The 5804-nt window shown below is 38.8% G+C and overlaps 1 pseudogene; it reads right to left on the bottom strand.

Moving 5' to 3' along the window:
- Positions 1–2165: 2165 nt before the first annotated feature.
- Positions 2166–5512, bottom strand: LOC121263996 (annotated as a pseudogene).
- Between the last annotated feature and the right edge of the window lie 292 nt (positions 5513–5804).

The raw sequence follows: 5804 nt of genomic DNA, 5'->3' as shown, positions 1-5804 counted from the left end.
TGCCGACCAGTATTTTGGCTGATACGAAACAGGTATAGTACCTGTACCGGCCGGACGGCCGAAATTTAAATTTCAGTCGTACCGGCCGGTACGGTACGAAATTTAAAACACTAAGAACCAGTGGAAAGATAGGAATCACTAAGGTTTTGAATAGGAATGCCAGTTTCATCTCCTAAACGTATAGTGTCACCACCATGATACTGTTCAGATGAAATATTTAGATTACTCAGATCATTAGTGATGTGGTGTGTGGTTGCAGAATCTGGGTACCACATTGAATCAGAAAAGGAAGCTGGTGCCATGTAATTTGCCGAGAATGAGCTTGGAGGATCAATTTGATAGAAATGATCAAACCTGTGTCGGCACTAGAGGGCAACATGCCCTGTTTTGTTACAAACCTGACATGTAGGTTGCTGGGCCGTGTAGTGTTGAGCAGGATTGCTTGAAGAAGGCGAACATCCACCACGGGAAGGACTGAAATGACGATCACGGCCTCTGCCTTGACGACCACTCCTATGAGAGCCACGACATTGATTACGACCTGCAAAAGCACCGAAATTGGCAGAAGGCTCAAAGGTGGAGATAGCACTCCGAGTTAGATGAGAGACACGGGTTTCATGTATAAGCAAGAGTTGGTATAACTCATGAGAAGACAGGGGCTCTGACTAGTAAGCAGGACCAAGGCCATTGAGCAAGAAGGTGACAACCTTTTTATTAGGGAGAGGAGTCCTAGTAGCAGCTAGAGAATCAATTAAGAAACGTACCTTCCCGAAGTATGAGGAAATCGTTTGATCTCCTTTTGAAAGATTTGTAAGTTAAAACCGAACCTGAAACTCCTTTGCTTAAGAGTGCGAGGCAAACATTGAGTCCAGGAAATCCCAAAGTTCTTGAGTTGTCGTGGAAGAGAGAATATGCCCAAGAATAGAGTCAGATAATGAAGAAAACAAAACACTCAAAATCAACTAATTCGTACGGCGCCATGAAGTGAAGGCTGGATTTGGTTTGGGTTTGTCTATAAGGTCAGGTAAGGTTTCAGAGGGTCGGGATTGGGTTCCATCGACGTAGCCGAAGAGATCTTGACCTCTTAGATAGACTGATATTTGGACCTTCCAAAGAAGGTAGTTATCGGTAGTAAGTTTGGTGGTAACTATATGAGAAAATGAAAAAAGATTTGAGGAGGCAAAAGAATTGGAAGAGGGTGGGGTAGCCATGGATCACAATGATGTTAGTCTTTGAAGGCTCTCCATGTTAGGAAGACAGAGTTTTGTAATTTCTAACGTGACTTTCATTGATCAACTTGCATGTATTTATACATAGCAAAAAAGAATAAAGAATATTGTTCTATTACAATACTTGAGAGAAAATAGTAACTAATTTATCTGATGTGAGCTTCTAGAATACATTGTGTCTGCTATTTGTACATTGTGAATTCCTTGATGTTGATTGCCTTCGATTGGTGCAGTGCCATGTATGTTGTGTTTGTGAAATTGCACCATAGGTTCACCTATTCTAAAAATATTAACGTTGAAAAGCCAGGCATCCATGCACTCACCAGCGAGCAGCAACTATCTCATTTGCATTACCATAAATCCGGTCTACAGATCATCAAGTTTGCAATTTTTTTGTAAAATCAATCGGAGGGCGAGGTTTTTTATTTGCAGATCGCATGTATATAGTGATGGTGGAAACAAATAGAATCAGTCTCGTGTAGATGAGGCTCAATTTTATTGTTTTGAGCAATCTTTCAATTTTATAGTTCAGATGAAATGTTTTGTTTCGTCGGGCTGATTTGGAAACTGCACGTTTCAGATGCCATTAAAATCTCTTTAATGGAAAAAATAGGTTATTTTGATGTTATATATTAAAATACTTTTTAATCTCAAATAAGGTAAAAAGTACGATTGAAGAAACGTGTTTTTCTACATAATCCGAAATATAGTTCAAATTTTAAAAATACTGTTTATAAGAAAAATACTCATACAACTTTAAGATAATTATAACTAAACTTTTAAAGATATAGTCATAATTTAAGAAAACACATTTTTTAATTTGTTTCCAAACAAATGTAATATATTTGAAAATGTTTTAAACATATGGTTACGAAACAGTAAATAAATTTTAATAGTAAAATTTATTACTTAAGTTATAAGTGATAAGTTTTAAAGTTATAAGCTATATTTTACAAAGCAATCTCAAACATGCACTAACGTTACTATTTACAAATCAACTCGGATCATCTAACATTACCTCAAGGACCCAAATGTAGCCTAAGATATATAGTCAACGAGTCATAATTTTTTGGAAACAAATTTTGTTACGGTAGTGAGAAGAGGCCTGGGAAAAATAATAAACGATTTATTATGTTACACCCTTGCCCTAAAAAGAATCACACAATTGGACATATTCTAGAGTTAGAAAAAGGTTTTCATACGGATAGTTTCTGCAGCTAAGCTTACAGGGGGTGTATTTGGCAGAAGCTTGAGAATATTGGCGAGGACAATCATGGTGTCTCACTATTTGAGCTGGAGGAGTTGGCCACCATCAGTGATGGCCTATTCTCAAAATCAGATGGCCTGCTTTCCTCGATCATCCGTATAACTTCACCCATTGTGGGTCTCATGTTTGGCACCTTGGCTATACAAGCCATTGCTATTTGAAGCATTTGCACCAGCTCTTCTTCAATATTTCTGTTCCTCCTTAGCTCTACATCAAACACCTCAGCAGTCCATTCCTCTCTTACAACAGACTGGACCCACCTTGGAAGATCAACCATATCATCCTGCCCCGGAGATGAGATTGGTTCTTTACCTGTCAGCATCTCCAAGAGGAGAACACCAAAACTGTAAACATCAGATTTTTGAGTGACTTTTCTAGTTTCGATCACCTCAGGAGCTCAATAACCTGCACTTCTAGGTGGGACAACAGGAAAAATCATCAGAGTTGTCAAACTAAAATCTGACACGCAGCCATGGAGGTCTTGCGTAAGAAAAACATTGGAGGACTTGATGTTTCTGTGCATAAATTTCCCACCACCTTCAGAATGAATATGGGCAATGCCCCTTGCAGTGCCAAGGCAAATCTTTACTCTGGACTACCAGTCTAATGAAGCTGGTCTGCTTTCCCTGTTTCCTGTAATCGACGTATAAAATGAATGTAAAAATTGACAAGGGAGAGGAATCACTTCTTTTCCGTTAGTTAGAGCGATAGCCATTTGTACGGACAAGGGTCACTTCCGTTTTCTGCATCATATTTTTTTAGAGGTGACATAAGAGTTGAAATCATTTTCATTTATCTAATCACAAGCTTATTCCTGCTTCTTATTCTATTAGAGAAAAAGTGTAAACAGAGAGAGTGTATTGCAGTAAAAATTTGCAACTTTAAAAGTGTGATCAAACGATGCTCATACATCAAAGTATCACAATCTCATGGGAAGGAAACCAAGACGCAGTACTTGAAAATTCTAATTGTTAACTTATGGTTGAATATGTAACTGTCTAATTATCTAGTTTCTGATTCATGAACATAAGGTAGGCGACACGCGTGCAAATTTTAAGGATTTTGAGGTTAAAAATATACTTACTGAAGGATAGTTCAGTTGGGTAATGGACATATTCTTAAACCACGCTAACTCAAACTCGACCCAATCCATCGAGGGTAAAGTGTAATTATCTCTATTAATTTATGCTTACATTTGATTTTGTTTATTTGTGCATGCGTCTGAAAAGTGAAAATAGTGGGGTCACTCTTGTGGATGACATACAAAGCTTATTGCTACATTACACTACTTTAACAGCTAATTGGAATATGAATAAGTTGAGAAACTAGAACGAAGTTGGAGAAGATGATGGGTGATCACATACCATTCAACAATGTGGAAAAGCTACCAGTTGTGGAAAAGCACGGAGGGGAACAATATTTGAGTGCTGACCGATCCTCTGCACAATTTCCATTTGTTGTTCAAACTCTTTTTTCCCCACTACCACTTCTTTCAACCTCTTTGTGACAACTGTTGTTCCCTCCTCCAAAATGGCCGTGTAAGTTGTCCCATAACTCCCGTTTCCTAGAACTTCAGCTGATGCTCTCAATAAATCCTCGAGATCAAAATTATAAGAACAACCTTCAAAGAAAACCAACTTGTTCTTCTCAGCATCTTGCACTCCACTCCCAAAGTCTTCCTTGGGCTTCTCGTTCCTTCTACCCTTCCCGTTCTGTCCACTACTGTTCTCATGGTCTTTTTTCTTTGAACAGCACAACACTATGACTATAACTAAAAGAAACATCACTGCAGAACCCCTAATGGAAATGGCAATGATAGCTCCTTTACTCAACTTCCTTTTGGAACCACCTCTTGGTTTTGGAGGTACTTTTGGTGGGGGTAGTAAATGAGTGGGAGAAGGTGAAGGTGTGGGGGAAGCTGAAGAACACTGGTTAAGTGGTGGCCCACATAACATCCAATTTCCTGCAAAAGAGGACTGAGGGAACTTCTGTAGGGCTGATGGAATTGAACCATTTAGGTTGTTGTATCTCAAATTGAAATGTTTAAGCCTTGGGAGGTTAAGATGAGGGATTGATCCAGTTAAGGAGTTGTTCTGGAGGTTCAGGCCACTGAGATGTGTTAAATTGTTACTCGAGTCCGGAATGTTTCCCGTGAAGGAGTTGAAGGAGAGATCGAGAAAGATAAGCCTGGGAGAAAAAGAAGACAAAACATTACCTGAGAAGTTATTATCTTGAAGGTACATGCAGTGGAGGGAATGAAGGGAAAGTATGTCAATTGGAATGCTCCCATTGAGGCGGTTGGATCGAAGACTAAGCATCGTGAGGGCATCCAACTTCCCAAGGGTGTTGGCTGGAATGGGACCAAAAAAGTCCAACACCAAGAAGCCGAACTCCAAGTACACGGGAGCCATTCAGGGTGCAAGTTATACCAACCCAAGAAGTGCAGAGTGAAGTAGCAGGATTCTAGTTGACTTTCCTACATTGAGGAACAACAGAGGCAAATTCAAATAGCGCTTGTTTTTCTGAATTTGGGTTAGCTCTATTTTGGGGAAGAAAATAAAGGAGCAAGAGGAAAGGTAATGATCCATAAATAGTTTGCAGCTTAATAAGTGATGTTTGCAGGTGGTCTAATGAGGTGACTATGACTATGAGTGTAGTCATAGCAATTCTTCTTCCCCTAGCATGGTAACAAAGTTTTCAGAACATTGCTCTTGATCTTGCTCCTCCTCTTGACACCGGAAAAAAGTAACGCTAACCATTCAGCAAAAAACAAAATATACTGAAAAATTCTAACAATCCATTTATGGCAAACAGGACTGTATAGCAAGAAATATCCACATAACCAAAGAGCGGGTAGTTGACACTTGACTATTCAAAGGCACTACTGCTGCCTTGGACACCATGCCTCAATGTGTTCTTATATTTCAAGTCGAGAAATTAAAAGTACAGAAGAACAATTATTAGAAAGAAAAATGTCAGCCAGATAAATAACTGATCACCTCTTGGTCTTAGGCCTTCCCAATTACTTCACCAATCAATGCAAGTATGTAACCTCATGGTAAAGTCATCAAAAGAAAAAGCAAAAGCATAATCCTTTTTCAATAAAGAGAAAGTAAAAGCATCAAAGTGTGCAACACTAAATGCTGAAAAGAATCCATCTTTTTTTTTCTACTTTTCAGTTTATCCCTTCATGGCATAAAGGAGTCTGTTAATCCATGCTACGGAATGAGAAATAAATTTTCTTTTGCAAAAGAACACATAATGAACTTACATTGAGACCTTGAAACTTGGAATGACATTGTGAGGTG

The sequence above is a fragment of the Juglans microcarpa x Juglans regia genome, chromosome 5D, assembly GCF_004785595.1.
Source record: "Juglans microcarpa x Juglans regia isolate MS1-56 chromosome 5D, Jm3101_v1.0, whole genome shotgun sequence".
Lineage (NCBI taxonomy): Eukaryota > Viridiplantae > Streptophyta > Magnoliopsida > Fagales > Juglandaceae > Juglans > Juglans microcarpa x Juglans regia.
The sequence above is the reverse complement of the archived record's forward strand: the minus strand, read 5'-3'. Positions and strand labels throughout refer to the sequence as shown.